Genomic DNA, 20,522 nt, shown 5'->3' on the forward strand with positions numbered 1-20,522 from the left:
AAGGCATCAACGACTCTCACCAGAGCTGTCAGAAGAAAGACGTTCTCCTTGGGATGTTGAATCGGAACGCTGACTTCACAATCTGGAACATTTTCGATGGCTGCGACCGCAGATTGAATAGGATTTCCCATCGAAGAAGTTGGACGATTTTGGTGAGCCTGTACCACAGCAGATGTACTCGGGACGGGTGCGTCAGAAGTGGCTCCCTGGGTTCCATCGCTAGTACCGGCATGCAAAAGAGAGTGGTGGCGTCGATTGCAATGTTTGCAGTTGAAGTCGGACGAACAATTTTTCGCTATGTGTTCTCCTTTCAAACAGTTGTGGCAGAGTCGCTTCTTCATAGCAAGTTGCTGACGTTGTGCCACCGAGAGACCAAGGAACTTTTGGCACCTGCTGATGTAATGTTCTTGCGAGCACACTGGACATTTGACCATCGCTTTGGTAGTAGAAGCACACGAAGTAAGCCGAAATTGCTGCTGTCGTTTTGCCCCATGATGCGAGGAACTTGGAACGGATGGAGGCGCATGGTGGTTGACTGAAATAGATTCCAGCACACGTACTCGTCGCTGCAAAAAGTCGATGAGGCACGGATAGTCCGGATTCTCCACGGTCGATGCGTGCACCTCCCACGCCTTGAGAGTGTCGTCATGTAGCCGAGTACAGAGCAGATGCTCAAGAATGCTGCTCCATTGACCGGTAGGTTCCCCCATCTGCCTCAAGGTCTTCGTGTGGCGTTCGAACTCGTCCACCAAGGCGTGCAGCGTCGATGATGTCTCCTTCTTCATGCGTTGAATATCGAAGAGTGCCTGCAAATGTCGCTTCTTCAAAAGATAATCGTTTGCATAGCGCTTTACCAAAGTATCCCAAGCCAAGTTGTAGTTCGCTGCACTGATTGCGATCGTTTCAATTAGCTGTGCAGCTTCCCCTTTCACTGCGGCTTTCAAGTAATGAAACTTCTGAATTTCTGGCACGTCGGGATTTGCGTGAATTAAAGCCAAGAACGTGTCATGGAAACCCAACCACTGCATATAGTCCCCATCGAACTCGGGGAGTGAAATTGTGGGCAGCTTTAACCCAGAGAGAGCGGAATTATGGCCAATAGGTTGAGGGATTCGAGCGTCATTAGAAAGAACAGGAAGTTTAGATGTTAGATCGGCTTTTATTGCGAACAGCCTCTCTTCAAAGGCAGTACGTACCTCCTCATGCATTCGCTTACCTTGTTCGTCCTGCTCGATGGACTCCAGCTCCGTCTGCACGTCCTCCAACCTAGCCCAAACGTTTTCTATGTGGTCCAGCCGAATCTGAACCTGTCTTGCGTCCCTCGCAGCATCGTAGGCCTCAAGAAATGCCTCAGCCCGACCCAGAGCAGCGAGAAGACTCTCCCTCCGTGAAAGCAGCGCTTGGTTGTTGCTCCTGGGTTCTTCCATAGTGCAGCGACGAATCCAACTCCAACGGGATGTAGCCAAGAATGACGAGCACTAGTCAAAAAGAAGACCACGGTAGACCCGGAGAGTGACAGATATTTGCTTGGAAAGGTACTCACCTAGTCCAAGGCTTAGCGTGCCTTGATTTAATCAAAATCTTCAGGTATTCGACGAAACAGCCACCGAGATGAAAATCAATGCGCTGAATACGCAACTGTATGCTTGATGCACGTGCGTAGCGATGTAGAAAATGCGCGGCTTGGCTGAAGAATGCTCCAGAAGAAAGCCTCAATTGTCCGCCGAAGAACAGTAGCGGACCTGTATTGTGATCCACACAATGAAACAGCTCGAAGATGGCGCCGGATGGCCAACGTGGTGTGCCCCAATCAAGGATGGCGGCAATCGAGTTCTCGAACCTTCGAGACAGGTGCTGGAATCCGATTGAGCGAGCCTTGTATCAAATACAAATCAGAAAAACTCGAACAATCGACAGCTAGCAGGTGCTTCACCTTCGACCAGCAATGGCGCGTTCAGCCGGTCTTCTATTGTTCCGGACTGGAATAATGGCGGTCCCGTAGTGTCCACCGGCCGTTTATCCTGGTCACGGCACCAAAAAATGTTCAAACTTACTCCTACGTTGTGTCTCAACTTTACGAATTATGGCCACAGCACGGCCCCAGTGTGCGCACAGGGAAGAAAGTGCATCCGATGCACTTCACAATAGCAGAGATGCCAGTACTCCGAATGTCACTGACAAGACGACCAGAGCAATACACACACTTGCAGGTTTTGGATTGCACCAAACTTAGAACAAGAAGAGTTCTTCCACACCTTTTATTTCACCAGAAATATTAAGTTTAAATTTTAGGTTTATTCACTTTGAGCTACTACTAAAGACTGACTGATCTAAACAAATGATGATGGGAGGAAATGATGATCATGACGAAAACCCGAATACAAGTAACCGAAGACATAAGGTTGCCAGTATAACTAGATAATTTCGCCTGAACGGGCGAAAATGCGGTGCTGTATGGGCTCGCTACCAAAAACTTCACATTATGTTTCATCAGTCGGTTTTCCAAGCGGTTTATGCAAAATAATTTGCAAGATAGGTAAAAAAATATGACTCCGGATAATCGAGCCATTTTCTCCGGATAATCGAGCCTCCGGTTAATCGAGCCCCGGATAATCGAGCCTCCGGTTAATCGAGCCTCCGGATAATCGAGTCCGGCCTGTAATAATAATTTTCACAATTTTATTCCATTTTCAAATGTTAGTCGTGAAGTCCAGCAACTAGATGTTTTTTTCCGTGATATCAATAACAAAAAATTCATTCTCAGGTATGGTAACTGTCATACTTAACCGTTTGTATTTAGATGCAGCGGAAGAGAAACACGTTGATGTTGTCAAATTAAAGATTTGTATTGGTGAGATAAGAAACATTATTGTTTTTACAACTCATACTACACGCACTTTTCAGCCTCTTTGTCGTAATCGGTGATACATGGATACTCATGATGCCTTGGATGAATGTCTCAATTTATCTAATCTAATCTAATCTAATCTAATCTAACACCAATAGTTCTTGGAAGCATCCCGGAGAATGATATATATATACCTACATCATTTTTCTTGTCTATTTGATATATGTTTCACATCGAAGATGCGTCACACATATCAAAACGGCCAGGCCTACTGTGCAGCATTTAAGGGGCAAGATGATTCAGAAAACATCAGGCCTGTTTAAATCGATGCTTCAGAATCCAATAAATGGATGAAACGTGGACATCTCGTATCGTACGTTCCGATTTTGGTAATTATATGATTGGTTGGTCGTTAGAAGCATCAAAGCTAGAAAGGTTAAGTGATGCTCCATTTTCTTCTGACGGTTGGGACATGAGCACTAGCTCTTGTCCTAGTCTTTTATGGCTTAAGGCTATAGCGCCATTACTCGCTTTCTGAAAATAGAAGAGGAATGTGATCCTTTGATTACTGGAAAATTCTGATTCCCTAGTTTGAAGTTGTCACGACTAGGGTTTGGTGGTAGATCTTATACCAGTAACGCACCACAAAAAGGTAATTTCCTAACGTTACTGGTTTGAAAAGAAGATAATTTACAAAATGGAGCGAGCTCACCAAGTTTAGCCAATTGAACTTGAAGGCTGCCTGACATGTATTGATGTAGAAATCCAAATTGTAGACGAAGCCTGACGAAAATCAGCATGAACTAGTTCGGTTAATGATAGGTTGCGCGGAATGTCTTCCTTCGACTTGAGATAAACAAATGTTCGGAAGTATGTAGTCGATTTGGTTGTATGTCTCAATATTATGGGACAAACTGATTCTATTGACAACAGAATCTGCTGAAGTCGATGAAGCCAGAGACGTAGCCGATGGGATGATATTCACAATGGATTCACTCTCGATATCTACGGGTGCTATTGAGCGTACACCACTGGTAGAAGATTGTACCACATCTTGCTGCATTCCGTCATTCGAAGCATTTTGTTTGATAACAAAAGTAAACTTGAAGACGGCATCTACTAAAAATTTTCAAAGAATTATCCAAAGGTACCAAAACATTTTAATTTTTCTGTAACTCCATCTGACAAGTTTCTTGTTTCTGAACAAAACTTCTTTGATTTAGATAGAGGTTTACAACACTTGAAATTGTTATCCATGGTCCATGGTCAAAAAATAACTTGAAACGCTAAGATAAATATATGAACTGAATGGAACAGGTGAAGGACTTCCTAATATATAGCGGAAATGGATGTAATGTCGGCCTAAATGCCCATAATTTGGGCCCATACATAAATTCAGCAATCGATTAAATTTTCAAAAGCGATCAAAAATATCTATTAATACTGTCCCAATGAGGCGTTCATATAGGTAATTGATAAATAGCAGATTTTTAGCGATGGGTCAATCCATAGGCCAACATTAGAGCCATTTCTCCTATGTATCAGAATAATTACAATGTTGACATTATACCTATCTTTATTAGGTACTATTGATTATAGCAAACTTTTTTACGTTTGAGTGTAAGAATCCACCACGGGGTGCCTTTTTAAGTAGTTGTGATATCGTGGGACACCTGACGCGGTCTTCTTATTCTTTTACCATATATAAACGTGGGACTTTAGTGTTGGTGAGATTGTACTAGGCAGTGTTGGCAAAATCAGAAATCAATTGATATTTTTCCGCTTTCATGCGCTTGCAATATCACGCATGATATTGGAACAAAATATCATGTATTCAACCGCAGTAGTTTGCTTGTTGATTTTTGTGTACGAAAATCAAGCGTGATCTGGAGCGTTGGTGAGATTTGATTTTTTAATATTTTCCCAACACTGGTACTAGGAGATCTCTATGGGATGACCTCCTTAGGCACAATATGGTAAACGTCAGAGAAGTACCTAGAGAATTTATCTCAAATAAAAACTGGAACGGGCAAAAATTGGTCGACAAAAAAATCGTTTCTTTCAGTCAAAATTCATATCACAAAAATCTTCTTATTATATCTTTTGGTAGTTCAATTCATATATTTAAAGGAAAAAATCTTCGTTTATTATTTTGGTTTGCCAAATCCGAACTGCCGTGCCTTCCGCTTAACCCCTTCCATTAAATTTTGCACAGTGTTCTCATCGATCTTATTCGCCGCCGAACACGCCAGCTAGATTTAAACTGCTGCTCGTTTTCCATGGATTTATATTTTTTTTTTAGATTTCGTTTGAACAAGGCCCAATACCGTTCGATAGGGCGGAGTTCTGGGCTGTTGGGAGGGTTGTGGTCTTTGTGTACCATAATCACGTTGTTCGCATCGCACCAATCATCGTTTTACGTTTAATGTAATATTAGTTTACCTGTTTATATTTTTTGCCTCTGTTATAGCATACACAATTCTACCCAGGTATACAACTAATAGAGGACTGAAAAAAGGCACGTTAGGTGGTTTGTTGATTACTTAGGTATATTGGAGAGTATTTACTTATGAACTTATTTCTCTTCCACTGCGTCTAAATAGAAACGGGTAAGTCTGTCAGCCTGGGGCCTCCCTTAGCTCTGTCGGTAAAGGCGCAGCTACAAAGCAAGACCATGCTGGAGGAGGCTGGGTTCAATTCCCGGTCCGGTCTAGGAATTTTTCGGGTTGGAAAATTTCTCGACTTCCCTGGGCATAGAAGTATGATTGGACTTGCCACACAATTATACCAATGCAAAAATGGTACAGGCATCGAAAGCTCTTAATTGATAACTGTGGAAGTGCATCTAGAACACTAAGTTGAGAGCACGCAATAAGCTAATATGCGATATGCGGTATCATTGGTGCTCAGCACGGAAAACAAGATCGATGAAAAACAAATCAAAGAAGAAAAAAAAAACTTCTTATCAGATTCATCTTGGTCAGATCAATAGTTTTCGTGTTATGATTTTTTGAAAAAAATATAATCAATTTTTTAATACGTTCTTTTCAAAAGTTACTGTGAAGTAAACATCATATTTAAATGAAAAATGCAACCATTATTAGCAGCAAACATATGAGTAATGTTTCATTCAAAAAATCGGAAACACCGGTTTACGTTTTGGGCTGGAAATGCTCTATATGTATAAGCAACATAGTCACAACTCAACATGTGCCTTTAATACTACTTCTTTTTTTTTTACTTTTTTATGACAAAAATAGCAAAGTAAATATATATGTATTAATAACGAGGCATGGCAAATCATTTACGTTCATTTCGTGCATTCATTTACATTCATTTGCCTCTAACTTTTTCATCAACGGAACTCCGTGAAATAGAACCTACCATTGATTTTTAGTTATTGCAAATTACATTCACTGATAAGCAATAAGAAGTTCAGTCCACTCTAGTTCGTCGTGCATAAGAGATACAGATTTGAGTTACTGACAAAAGTTGTAGCTGATATAAAAACCTATAAAAGCATAATACATAATTTCACGCAGTTCTGTAGATGAAAAAAGTTACAGGCAAACGAATGTATATAAATGTAAATGCTTTTCCATGCCTGCTTATAATTTTAATTTTTACATGAATTTCAAAATAGTTTTTTGTGGAATGAAACTCCACATTTCATTACATTGATTATATTGGATTGCCTGCATTTGCTATCAAAATTTCATAAATGAACAATTTCGACTTGTGACTGCATTGCATGGAACCGACGATTTCAGTACCAAGCACTGAAATTATCTGACGGTACCTCAATTTATGCTTCTAGATTAGCATTATACTGCCGTTATACGTATAACTGTCCCATGTTCTATGCAATCCTTATGCACCGTGGGACTCTTATGCGTATAAGGGCAGTAAAAGTCCTTCCTATTGGTATAATTATTATATGGCCCCGCCTCAATTATAATTTCCCGTATTTTTTTGCTGATGGGAGCGGGAAATAGCAAGCCGTTCCATAGCATTATTCTCCATGTAGAAGAGACTTACAATTCTAATGTAAAAGCATTAACAGAGGTACCGTTCGGTACTGTTTGGGCACTGAAATCTGTGATAGGGAAATAACTTTTTCCCACCACAGAAACGCACCGATTTCTTATGCAAAATGACTCAACTAGATAGATGGTTGCTGTTTTTGACAAAGTTGATCAGATGTATAAGATCTATTGTATAGTGGCCAGTTTAGTTGAAAATTTCTTCACCAGTGTACAAAGTGAGTTGTTGTTCAGATGCACAAGACAGTTTAGGTAAGAATTCTTTCACCAGGGAAGTAAAGGTGCCTTTGAAATAATAATTCTTTAATTCGAAATTTTGATAATTTCTTCTTATTATTCATAGTTGTTGCATCCCAACTGGAACTTTGCATTTGCCTTCATCTTTCATTTCATCTGCTGTTTTGGGACTGCCGTCGTTACTTGTGATTACACGAATTTACCGTATTGGCTTGTAACATATTGTTGTGTAAGTATACGATTTGCAAGTTTCATGGCATACATCAGCAAAACAAAGCCGGACAAAGATTTATCAAAATGGCAGCATAATGTTTTCAAACTTAAATACAGCCGTATACCTTGTGTAAACAAAGATAGATCAGTTCAAACTCACAAAAATATATTAATGTAAAATAATTTAATTGACGTTAAATTTATTGAATTACAGTATCCGCTATAGATTTTTGTTTGAACACAGATAAAGGATAAACTCAAATGAGATTCAGTTTATCTGTCATAATTTTACAACGTTAAAATGTAATAATATGGTGTGACGTACTTATATGTATTTCAAAACGGATTGTTGTATGAAATGCATTTTAAAAAGCGAATTTTTACTCCGGTTACTGTAAATAAACTTTATTCAGTAGTTACCTGAAAATTGGTTGTACATGTTGGAACCTAATTTTGAATGGCATAGGAACTGATATTGAATGTCACCTATATGCAAAACTAACCTGTAGATTTGAAAGCATACTTCAAATCTCCGCGTACATCGTACGGGTTAGGCAAAGAGTGTGCGTTTGACTTGCACTGTCACATTAATGGCCCTTCGCTCATTTTCAACTTATATTCAATTTTCATACTGCCATACTCTAATGGAACTATCTACTTACCCTCTTCTAAGACCATTCTCTAGCTAATAAATTATCACACTAAAGCTTCATGTTAGATAGCATTTTCAATCCACTCTGATTTAAGTGTATGTTTGTTTATTTTGGAATAAAATTTGTAAATCAAAAGTTTTGTAATTATCAATTAAATTATTATACAAGATACAATCTCGTAGTCCTACCTCGATAATGTGGTCGTGTTTGAGACACAACACTTATTTTTTAAGCTATGATTAAATAAATTAAAGTAAATTTAAAAGCGTGTTTCTGAAACATATACAATGATAGACGAGCAATAGTTTACATCTGTTAACTCGATTTGTTTACATTTGTAACTTAGGACCTTTCGTAAAAGTACTCGAGAGATATCAAAAGCTTAATCAAAGATCAACTAAATACGAGTTTTCACCTTTAAATCCATGTAAGGAATTTCTCCACCGTCGGTCGCATAACTTGTCAGGAGAAGCGGAAGCAAAACATATCCATACAATAAAATAAACTGACTAACCATCCGCATGCAACCATCAGGTGAGAACAAAACAAATGACTAATAATGTTTGATTTGCAAGCGAGGAAATACGCTCCTGCCCTGCTATGGTACCCATTGCAATTCCCCCTGGTGGGAGGAGGAGACAACTTAACTACCAGCAGCAAGCCGCGCGCGGCCGGATTTAATACAATTAATTTGCATATCGGAAATCGTTAAACTGCACACGAGACCCGCTCGTCAGTCTAGCAGCCCGAAGCGTGTTCGTGTGTAGTTTTTAGATTTTCCGGCACTGCAGAAGTGTCCAATGCTTCTGTGCACATTCGAGCGGGAATGTGTCGATTGTGGGTGGGGGAAAAATCCTAGACTTTCATTTAGCTCGGTTCTCTCCGCTTAAAGCACCAAGCCAACAACAGCCAAATCAGCTGGTGAAAATGTGAGATGTTAAAAAGCTGAAAACAAAACAACCAAAGCAAACTTGAAACCAGGCACAAGGTTTAGTGAATGTTAGGGTAACTATTTCGAAGATGCCGAACAGGCTTCACATATTTTCTTCGTACATTAGTTTTTCCTGAACACCGTCGGACCACCCTAAAGGGGGGAATCCTTCTAATGGCACTACATATAACTGCGCTGCATGCTTGCATCCTCATTTGCCTTTGGACATGTTGTTTTGCTTTTTTTTACCATCCCGGCTTTTTCACTCTCAGCCTTCCAAGAGTGTTCTATTTTTTACACCCCTTATGCCATGCCTATACCAACATTTTATATTTGCTCGCACGGCTTTGCAGATGGTTGGGCGCTTTTTGACGCTGAAGAATTTATATTCTGTGCTCATTTATTTTTTCCGGCTTTTCACTTCCCATTGCATTTTGGTTGGCCATTATACAGCGGCTCCGTGAAGCGGAAAAAAGTGGACGTTTAGAAATGGGGCCGGTCTACATGGCTGCTGCCATTGCCGTATCATATTGCATTTTCCCACGGAAGGTGGGTGTGGTTGTCGCCTAACTATATCTACCAGCTTTGCAGTCGAATACAGTCACGTCGTTGGAATATATGGGGCAGGGTGGACATGGTCAGAACAGTGTTGCAACTTTATTAGAAAGATAAAAAGGAGTTATGATGACATCGGCCTACAGAACAATTCAAGTCCTTATTAATAACTCTTTACTGCAAAACGCTGACTTTTGCAGTTTGGAATATCGACTATCGATATCTTTGTTTCCCTTTATTATTTTTTTTTAATTAATTAATTCTTTCGTCAATCAAAAACGTAGACTACATAATAACATTATAACTTATGATCTATGATTTCTCAGTGTTTGGAAATATTTTTTCAGTTTTAGGGGCGACGTATTTAGGTCTATCATTTCACAGTGTAGATTATAAACAGACATCATCCGATTTATCGGTCCATATTTTGCGTAGTTAGTGCGGTGACGATCTACCGCGAACAAATGTCGATTACGCAATTGACGAGAAGGTACATAAAAATTAAGTCTTGATAGTAAATAAGCTGAGTCAATGCGTTACTTACTTACTTAAGAGTCCTGTGCACCACCAGCGGTGCAAAGGGCCAACGTGAAAGACTTCCATCCTGGGCGGCTGCTCGTTTTTGGCTTGACCTGGGCCCAGGTCAGATTCCTATCGACTTGCTTAATTTCCTTATTGAGGCTCCGCCGCCATGAGCCCCTGGGTCTGCCTCTGCTGCGATGTCCTGCTGGATTCCAATCCAGCGCTTGCTTGCAAATTTCGTTTCCGCCCCGTCGAAGTGTGTGGTCGACCCACCTCCACTTTCGCTCTCGAATTTCTGTTGCTATCGGCTTCTGATGACATCGACGATGGAGCTCGGCATTTGAGATCCAGTTGTGAGGCCACCAGGCACGAATTATATACCGCAGGTATCGGTTGATGAAGAGCTGCAACTTTTAAGTGTTCTCCGCTGGCGTATAACAACACAGATTTCACGTTCGAGTTGGTGCGTTGACTTATCTGGTTGGATCTCCATACGTTTCGTAAACTCGCAAAGGCAGCCCTAGCCTTCTTGATTCGTGCACCTGTGTCGCTCTTGGTCCCGCCGTCCGACGCTATTTGGCTGCCAAGGTTTTGGAAACTTTCGACCTTCTCCACTGCTTGCCCCGCTACCGTAAAGTTGGAAGGGTTGCCCGTGTTGATATCCAACGATTTGGTCTTGTTGACGTTGATGGTGGTGGTATACATCCTTGTCTCACACCAGCGACTACCCGAATAGGGTCGGCCAAGGCTCCGTTATGCAGAACTCTGCACGTGAAAGCCTCATACTGCGCTTCGATGAGGTTGACGATTTATCCGGGACTCCCTTGTGTCGAACGGTCGAAAGCTTTTTCGTAGTCAATGAATACCAAATAAAGGGACTCTTGGAATTCATTGACCTGCTCCAGGATGATGCGGAGCGTGACAATATGGTCCACACAAGATCTTCCGGCACGGAATCCTGCCTGCTGCCGTCGGAGAGTCGCATCGATCTTCTCCTGTATCCGATTCAGGATAACTTTGCACAGAACTTTGAGAACAATACACAGTAACATGATGCCTCCCAATTGTCGCACACAGTCAGATCTCCCTTGTTTGGGAACTTCACTAAGATGCCCTTCATCCAGTCGGCCGGAAAAGTCGCGTTGTCCCAGATATTACAGAATAGTTGATGCAAAATTTGTGCGGATAGCATGGGGTCAGCTTTGAGCATCTCTGCTGATATGCGATCGACCCCTGGAGCCTTGTTGGATTTCATGCTTCGGATAGCTGCTTCAATCTCCTGCAGTGATGGGGCCTCGGAATTGACGCGAGTGATGCGCCGCACCCTAGGCGGATCATGCCGAGATGTTGATGGCTGGTTGGCCGTCGAAACTTGAAGAAGTTGTTCGAAGTGCTCAAACCAGCGTTTCAGCTGGTCAGTGGGGTCGGTAAGCAATTGTCCAGTCGTGTCCTTCACTGGCATCCTCGGGTTCATCCTTGCTCCACTCAGGCGTCGTGAGATATCGTAGAGGAGGCGTATATCGCCAGTGTTTGCGGCTTTCTCCCCTTCGTCGGCCAGGAAGTTCACCCACGCTCGCTTGTCCCGTCTGCAAGAGCGCTCGACTTCCTTCTCTAGAGCCGAGTACCGTTGACGGGCTTCGATCTTGGCTCCTCTGGTTCTCGCCCACTCTATCGCGGCTTTAGCTTCTATACGCTCCTCAATCTTCCGCCAGGTTTCATCTGTGATCCACTCTTTCCTCTGGGTCCAAGTTGTTCTCGCTTGTTTCTATAAAGGCATTCTTGATGGCCGTCCATTGTTCTTCTACGCTGCCACCTTCTGGAACGTTCGCAGCTCGAGTCTCAAGTTCTTCAACAAAAGACCTTTTTACCGCTGGATCTTCAAGTCGGCGTGTGTTGAACCGCCGTCCGAGTCCCTCCTCCCGTCGCTGGATCCGTGCCATGCGTAGGCGGATTTCACCGATTAGAAGGTGATGGTCAGACGCGATGTCGGCGCTGCGTTTATTCCGGACATCAAGAAGGCTCCGTCTCCATTTTCGGCTGATGCAGATGTGATCGATCTGATTTTCGGTATGTCCATCACGGGAAACCCACGTGACTTTGTACACTGGCCGATGGGGGAAGAGCGAGCCCCCGATCACCATGTCGTTATTGCCACAAAGTTCTGCAAACAGCTCACCGTTCTCGCTCATTTCGCCGAGACCATGGCGTCCCATGACACGCTCATAGTCCGTGTTGTCGGAGCCGATCTTCGCATTGAAGTCGCCAGTGTAGATCTTGATGTCACCCTTTGGAACCTTATCCACGACGGCATTCAGTTTACTGTAAAAATTCTCCTTGTCCTGTAGCTCGGCAGCATCGGTTGGCGCATAACATTGGATTATGGTAAGGTTACGAACCGGTGTTCTAAATCTGGCAACGATTATCCTCTCATTAACAGGCTCCCACTTGATGAGCGCAGCACTTGCCTGGACGCTAAGTAGGAGACCAACTCCACGATGGCGGGGAGCGTTTTCACCTCGAATACCAGAGTATAGTAGTACCTGTCCCGACGGCAGTTTGTGTTCTCCAAAGTTTGGCCAACGAACTTCACTCAGTCCCAGGATTTCTAGCTTCATGCGTCGCGCCTCGTTGGCGAGTTGTGCCAGTTTACCCTGCTGGGCTAACGTCAATACATTCCATGATCCAATTCGTGTCCGTTGTTTTGCGCTAAAAGTCGTTGCCGTTATATCCGTTCGATGTCTTTCTCTGTTGGTTTCTGTAACAATTGTAAAGGTTTCAGAGACAGTAGGTGGTTGGCCTAAGGTCTCCTATCCGCCGTAATGGAGCTGCCATATTAGGTGTAGCTTCCGGGGAAGAGCATTTCTTATTCAGCCGCTAGATGCCAGTCAGACGCTGTTTGAGCCGCACCTCCATGGTGAACAGACGCTCGAGTTGGCGAAGCATTTCCTCTATCACCGTGCTATGGTTACCGCGCCAGTGTTCGCGTCGCACCTCGTCACTCTGCTATTGTCGGATTGACAACATTTCCCAGGCTACGCCAACCAGCTGTGTCCATGTTTCAGCTGGCAGTCTTTTGTGATCATATGACTCGTGGAGGCGTGAGGTAGGAACTTGTGAGGACCGGAGCTAGGTATATCGCTCCTTCCAGATTGTCACTCACCATTTTGTAGTCAATGAGTCAATGCGTTGCGAAGCAATATTGTTCACGGAAGAGACCATAGCATGATCTCGACGCTCTTTCAATGACTGAATGTTGATTAACAAGCAACGAGCTTCATAAGATGGGAGAGGAAATTATGTCCATCCCAATTTAGGTAGTCCATATAGTAAAAATTGCCTTTGGATTGACTCTATTCGTTCTTCATGCCTTTTCATATAAGGTGACCAAACAACACTGCAATATTCTAATATTGGCCTCACATAGGCAACATATAGTGTTTTAATCGTGTAAGGATCTTTAAACTGTAAACCAAAACGCTTTATAAAATTAAGCATATTGCCTGCTCTATGAATTGTGAATATAATGATCCACAAATGTTAGTTTAGAATCTAGAATAACTCCTAAATCTCTTATTTTATCACAACTTTTAAAAATTTGATTACCTAATGTAATACGAATATCTGGCCTTATTAGTTTTCTACTGTAAGTTATAAGATTACCTTTTTTATCATTTAGTTCCAACAAACTTTTACAATACCACGTTTAAAAAACATGAACTTCATTCTGAAACCTATTCATACCATCATCATTTCTTATCTCTAAAAATAGTTTCATGTCATCAGCATAAATAAGCACTCTGAGATTTTTCAAAATAAGGGAGATATCGTTAACGTACAAAATGAAAAGAAGAGGTCCCAAGTGCGAGCCCTGTGGAACTCCTGACGTGACTTGAATTGGGTTAGATTTTTTCTCGCTGAATCTTACAATTGGCCGACGGCCCGTTAAATATGACTTAATCCAGGTGAGGAGTTTTATCTCAATTCCCATTTTTTTCTAATTTAAAAATCAACATTGGAATGTCAAGTCTATCGAACGCTTTACTGAAGTCAGTGTAAAGAGCTTCTATTTGGTTTCCCTTGTCCATTGCAGTTAATGAGTAATCAACAAATTCCAGGAGGTTTATTGTGGTAGAACGACCTTTAAAAAAGCCGTGTTGTGCATGTGTTATTCTATGTTTTATTTGGCTGAAGAATTTTTTTTTTTATTATTTATTCGAATAGTTTAGGAATGCACGAGATGATGGAAATCCCACGATAATTTCGAATATCAGATTTTTTACCAGATTTATAAATGGGTATTAAAAAAGATTTTTCTCCATTCCTGCGGGAATGTACCAGAGTCAAGTGACATATAAAACAACCAGTATAAAGGGGTTGTTAGCTCAATTGCTAAATTTTTCATGAAGGCTGGTGGGATTTCATCTGGTCCTGAGCCTTTAGTGGTGTCCAAATCTTTTAGACCAGTCAAAATATCTTAAACATAAATATTTCTAACACCAACATTACTTGAAAAGTCAGGAAAGTATGAAAAATATTCATAATCACGATCATTATCCGAGAAATTGGAGGACGTCTCTCGAAAAAAAAATGTTGCAAAAAGATTACATGAATCTTCTGAATTATTTCCTACTATTTCGTCTAAAGTCATTTTTGATGGAAAGTTGCACGAATTAATTTTAGTTTTAACGTAATTGAAGAAGTTTCTTGGACATGATTTAATTTCATTTTCAGTTTTTATGTTGTACTCATTAAGTGCAGCAGAAACAGCAAAGCAAAGCTGGTCACAAATATTCAAATACTTTCCAAATTACCCTAATTATTCTGTTTTCTATATATTTTGTGAGCCTTTTGTTTTCGATTCTTCAAATTAATGATTTGCTTATTGAACCAAACCAGATTTTTGGAGCGATAACTACGTCGTCTTCTTCTAAAATGAATTTTTTGAATTTTTTCCATTAACATTTTATAAAAAACGTCTACTGCACAATCGACATTCTCTTGATTTCTCAAAACTGATTGCCAATTAATTGTACTCAATTTGTTAAAGAGGGATTCCATCCAGAATGATAGACCTAGTATTTTCTGCAGGAGAAAAGACCAGTTGGACTCAAAACGGGTCTATGTGTTTTTGCACACATATTACTAAAAAAAAATTAGAAAAACCGAAAAAAAATTCAATGTATTTTTTCCCCTATACAACCAACTGTTTCTGATATTACTTTTTTGATAATGTGTGTTCGTAAACACATAGGCTCTTTTCTAAAATTAGTCTTGGGTCAAAATGGTCTTCTTACCTGCAGAAAATATGATGCATATCACACTGAAAATATGTGCCCAAAAGTGTGATCCAGATCGAAGATAAAGGGTGTCCCACATCAAATTGCATCACGGAAAAACGCTTTAGAAAATTACCCATTAGGTTGTTGAAGATGATAATTTCAAATAACAGACTAAAGTGGTAATTTTTATACGATGGATGGAGGAGATGAAAGTCTAGAGTTGATAGTTCCGTTAAAGTACGGCAGTGTGAAAATTGCATATAGATAGTAGATAGCGAGCTAGGACAACTTTTAAGGAAGGTACAAATCGGTTTTTTCATCTCTCTTTACCAAACTCCCCCTTTGGAGAAGGATGGTGAGGGGTGTCCTCCCCCGCCACCACTGGCAAAAAAAGATGAACGCCGACCCGCTCAAGTACCAACGATGTGTTTGAAACAGTTCTACCGATTTTTATCGCACTTCAGTTGTTATTTGAAGGAAGGCATCCAGTCGCATCCACCCCTCACCATCCCTCACCAAAGGGGGAGTTTGGTAAAGAGAGATGATAAAACCGATTTGTACCTTCCTTAAGAGTTGTCCTAGCTCGCTATCTACTATCTATATGCAATTTTCACACTGCCGTACTCTAACGGAAATATCAACTCTAGACTTTCATCTCCTCCATCTATCGTATGAAAATTACCACTTTAGTCTGTTATTTGAAATTAGCATCTTCAACTATGTAAAGCGTTGACTTCACGCAGAAGTAATACTAAACATATAGTCAAAGTACCCATTAGGTATGTTCTCTTGAAAATTGGGGTAGAAGTAGTTTAGAGTGTATTGTTTACTCTGTATATTTTTTATCGCTGTCAGTTTTTCAAAAGTTGAAAAAATGGCGTCACCCGAAAAGCAACGTCGTGAATTGATTTTGCGCAATCACCTGGAAAATCTTTAACTCTCTCATCGGGACATCGGAAAAACAACTCGGAATCGTGCAGTCAACGGTGAGTCGTGTGATTAAACGTTACTACTCTAAGCGTTAAACGGAACGAGAAATGCGATCAGAATGGATGTTCTATCTATTACTGATCAGGATCACAAGTGTGTCGTGAAAGCGTTTAAGCGGAATCCCAATGCTTCGGTCAGGGATGTGGCCAAAAAATTGAATCTGTCCAAATGTTTCGTTCAGAGAGCCAAGGACCGGGGGGTACAGTATACGTACAAAGTGCAGAAGGCTCCAAATCGTGACGAACGGCAAAATACGGTGGGAAAGTCACGGGCCCGGAAACTGTACACCCAGATGCCGACTAAGCCTCATTGTCTCATCATGGATGATGAGACTTACATCAAGGCGGACTTCCGGCAGATTCCGGGGCTACTGTTCTTCACCGCCCAGCACAAGTTTGATGTTCCGGAGGAAATAAGGAAGCAGCAACATTCAAAGTTTGCCAAGAAACACATGATTTGGCAAGCGATCTGCTCATGTGACAAACGGAGTGCGCCGTTCGTGACTACCGGGACTGTAAACGGAGAGATCTCAAGGAGTGCCTACAGAAGCGTCTACTTCCTCTGTTGAAGCAACACGAGGGCCCTACGATCTAGCTTCATGCCACTATTCAAATGTTGTCCTGGAGTGGTACGAAGCCAACAGGGTCACTTTCGTACCCAAGGCCATAACACCCCCAACGCACCGGAACTAAAACCCATCGAAAAATACTGGGCTATTATGAAGCAGGCACTGCGGAAGCATCCCAAGGAGGTTAAATCTGAGGAAGACATGAAGAAAAAGCAGCAGCCAGATGTTGTACAGAACCGAATGAGTGGAGTTAAGCATAAGGTGCGATCGTACGGTTATGGTATTGAAGTTGAATAAACTAAATATGCCAAAAGCTTACTAATGGGTTATATTTTATTGTCTGAAAGTTTGAAAAGGATCGATCAACTAGGTAATTTTCTACAGCGTTTTTCCGTGAAGCAATTTGATGTGGGACACCCTTTAGTCGAGATCAGTGACCGACCGTTTTGGCGTGGAATCGGTCTATAGCGACATGAGAACCAGTTTTGAAATGATTTCATGGCTATTCTATTAGGAATTGCTCTGTTAACACTTTATGCGAAAATACATAGTAAGAAAAAAACTTATATCACATCAAAGTGGATGCACTTCAATCGTGCCGAAAATATGGCGTAATATTACTTGCCACAAAGGACATCATTTATACAGTGCATGAACTGATATTACGCTATTGCATTTGTTTATTGTTGTGACCATAAACATTGCATGAGATTTTCGACATGATTGAAGCATAGAGGTAAATCTAAGACCAGAAGGTCCCGAAGAAAAGTGCTCAACTTTTTGGCTCAGCTCTAGTACTATCTTCGGTCCCAAGCTAATCGATGCACCCCTCGAAACATAGGAAAATCCACGAACCCCTCATCTGTCAAACTTCAATAGCGAATCAAAACAAACATAGTGTTGTACTGGAATTTATACTAGAATGGGGTACGTTAATCGATTTGCTTGGGACCAATAGGCTAGTCAAGTAGTAAGCCAATTTAAAAACGTTAGTATTGATTATATTGATTGTTGATTGAAGTGCATCCTCTATGGTGTAATATTAAAATTTATTTTCATACCTTTCCAATGAACCCTGTTGGCCATTGCGGAATCATTTAGATCCTCTAAGAGAAACCTGTAGTACGCTAAAATTGCAGTTTACCTTCAAAACATGCCATTCGCCTGTGCTTTATTCATGGTCATGCAGTACCTACACAAATAAATAACTGACTAACTAATAACTAAATAAATGAAAAGTTTTCTGGTTACAACGGAACGCTGGGGAAGAGTTTGCCCTATCGGACGAAAAGTTGTTTGCCCTGCAGCAGTCTCATAATGTTCAAAACGACAAAGTGTGGTCTTCTACCTCGAAAAAAATCTTGCAGAACAAACTATGCAAAAAATAGCCCAATCAATCGAATTATGCGCCTGTATAATTTGCATTGTGGAACTATTGACATAACTATGTCCTAGCAGCAAATAAAAACTAAGCTAAAACAGAATAGAAATAATGCATAGTATGTAAGTAAACATTGTATGTAGCCTTCATTGGCTTGACGAAATGAATAAATAAACGAATATGGGGCGAAATGCCAATGAAAGTCGTGCGTGCCATTTATGATGTTTTCGAGAAACGTCTGAATCGGATCAAACCGTTTGAAGGCAAGGCAAAACATATGTTGTAATTGATCAATATTATATTGCCTTTCAGTTAATACAATTACTAATAAAAAATGAATTACTGATGCGAAAAAAAAACAGTTTCAATTTGTATGTGAATATATTGAAAATTTGTTCCATCAACAATATGATTACAGATATAAAAAAATGGTTTAATTTTAGCAATAGCCAATTGACGAAAAAGCTTGGGTTAATGATCTTTCTGAAGGGTTAAGGATTAAATAAGCCCAAATATCGAACAAAAATGATGCAAACAGTATTGGATATTCCACAAATAATTGAGTGAACTTCCAACGTTAAAAGTGTCACGCCCTTATGAATACTTCGCCGAATGCATATTTATATTCAACACATTTCTGTTGGAAAATTACCCTAGGGTAAATTATACACAAAAAACACCAGAATATAAACAAACTCAATGTTGATCTATAAAGCCCTGATTGTTGTTCACTGTTTTTCCTTTCTCATGCCACCCCACACAGCGAATCAGAAGCAATCCTAAAAAAGTTCCACAATAGCACTAACAAAAGTGCCATAAACACTTGTCGACCAGTTGTTTTTTTTTTAAAGAGGCCTACCTAATTGAAATGTATGTTTTATGTCTATGTATGTAAGCCGGTCTAAACACAAATCGCAGTAGATTCCCATGGTGCCTAATAGTTAGGTAGCTTTCATTGTTGTTGTGCATGCCGCCAAGTGGAACCATTCCAAAATAGTAAACAAACCACGCATAGAACCCACTCCACTCATATAGGTGTCAAGGTGAAGGTCGATTAATAGTTTGCTTTTGTTTATGGTGTTATGGCTTTTTCCTTCCGCCTTTCGGTGGCGTGTTTATGTTGAGGTATCTTTCCGCGTGCACTTTTTGTTTGTTTGTTAGTGAGTGGTTCGCTTATTTAGTTCGATTCACTGAACTAAACTGAAGACGCTCTACTATAGTACACATTGAATTTTAATGTGTTTTCGCTCCAAAAAAAAAAGCATCCATTTGATTGTTTACTGGACGGCCGGTTTTGGTAGAGTAAACCAATTTTACAATCGGTTGTATATTTTTACAACTCCAGCAAAGAATAGAATCTCTGATTGCTTATATCAAATCTCAAGATCACCAACTAACCGGCCGGCTGCACTATCGCGGCGATGGAACGGCAATGAGCTAGATGATGTTTTCAAAAAACGCATAGGATTGCGTAATGAGCACATGTTTATGGTCATCGTCGTCGTCGTCGCCGCCGTCGCCGCCGTCGCCGCCATCGAGCAAGTACCTATAATCGGAGAGTGATTAGCTATGAATGGACTCGTTATGCTGAAAAGGTTCCTGGCCCCGTTATACAAACCGGCATGCACCGTGTTCACATGTGATAAAACACGATATACTTGTATGCAGTAACTTAAAACGTTTACTGTAAACCCCTATTTAAGCATGGCATGTACGGATGGGGGGAGTGGAACCGAGTAGCCAACCACCCAAGTTCCTCTTTAATCGCTGCTGTTCGTACCATCGTAAAACTACACCACCCCAGACGAATGGCGGGTGAGTTTGTGTTTGCATGCACTGTTTGTATTAGCTGGAAATCCGCGACATACCGTCCGGCTGTGTATACAGTTTAGGGAAGTAAAAAGCTTCCCTCAGAATGTGTCAATATAAACCAGATTCGGCAAGCAATTCATTTCAAGTGGGAATTAGGGTAGAGAAATATTGAAACAAATAAAAGATAACACAACATCTTAACTCAAACATCCTTCCTTACCTACCCACTCAAAGAGGTGATTAAAGGAACAGGCGTTGCATACCAGACCATACTTTGGTTTAGGAATTATCATAATCTTATCATCCCTGGCATCCCTGGTCACACAACGGATTGATCTAGTTTGCTACAATTTTGCAAGTAGAAAACTTTCGTGTGCCATTTTCGTTTGAATAAAAACAAATTTACTTCTTATAGCCCAAGATGCTACATCAGAGATCATATAATGATCAAGTAATGGCCATAGTACATAATAATCCAACATTTGATCGA

General features: G+C 40.9%; 2 protein-coding genes across 2 annotated transcripts in view; one reads left to right on the top strand and one right to left on the bottom strand.

The window, feature by feature from the left end:
* The window catches only part of LOC135712743 (ensconsin), a 235,925-nt gene that overhangs the window by 124,053 nt on the left and 91,350 nt on the right, over positions 1-20,522 (top strand). The window lies entirely within an intron of this gene.
* The window catches only part of LOC135712754 (phospholipase A1), a 110,059-nt gene that overhangs the window by 43,321 nt on the left and 46,216 nt on the right, over positions 1-20,522 (bottom strand). The window lies entirely within an intron of this gene.

This window comes from Ochlerotatus camptorhynchus, unplaced genomic scaffold (assembly GCF_037179485.1).
Source record: "Ochlerotatus camptorhynchus isolate MF236.1 unplaced genomic scaffold, CSIRO-AGI_Acam_v1.1 ptg000503l, whole genome shotgun sequence".
NCBI lineage: Eukaryota > Metazoa > Arthropoda > Insecta > Diptera > Culicidae > Ochlerotatus > Ochlerotatus camptorhynchus.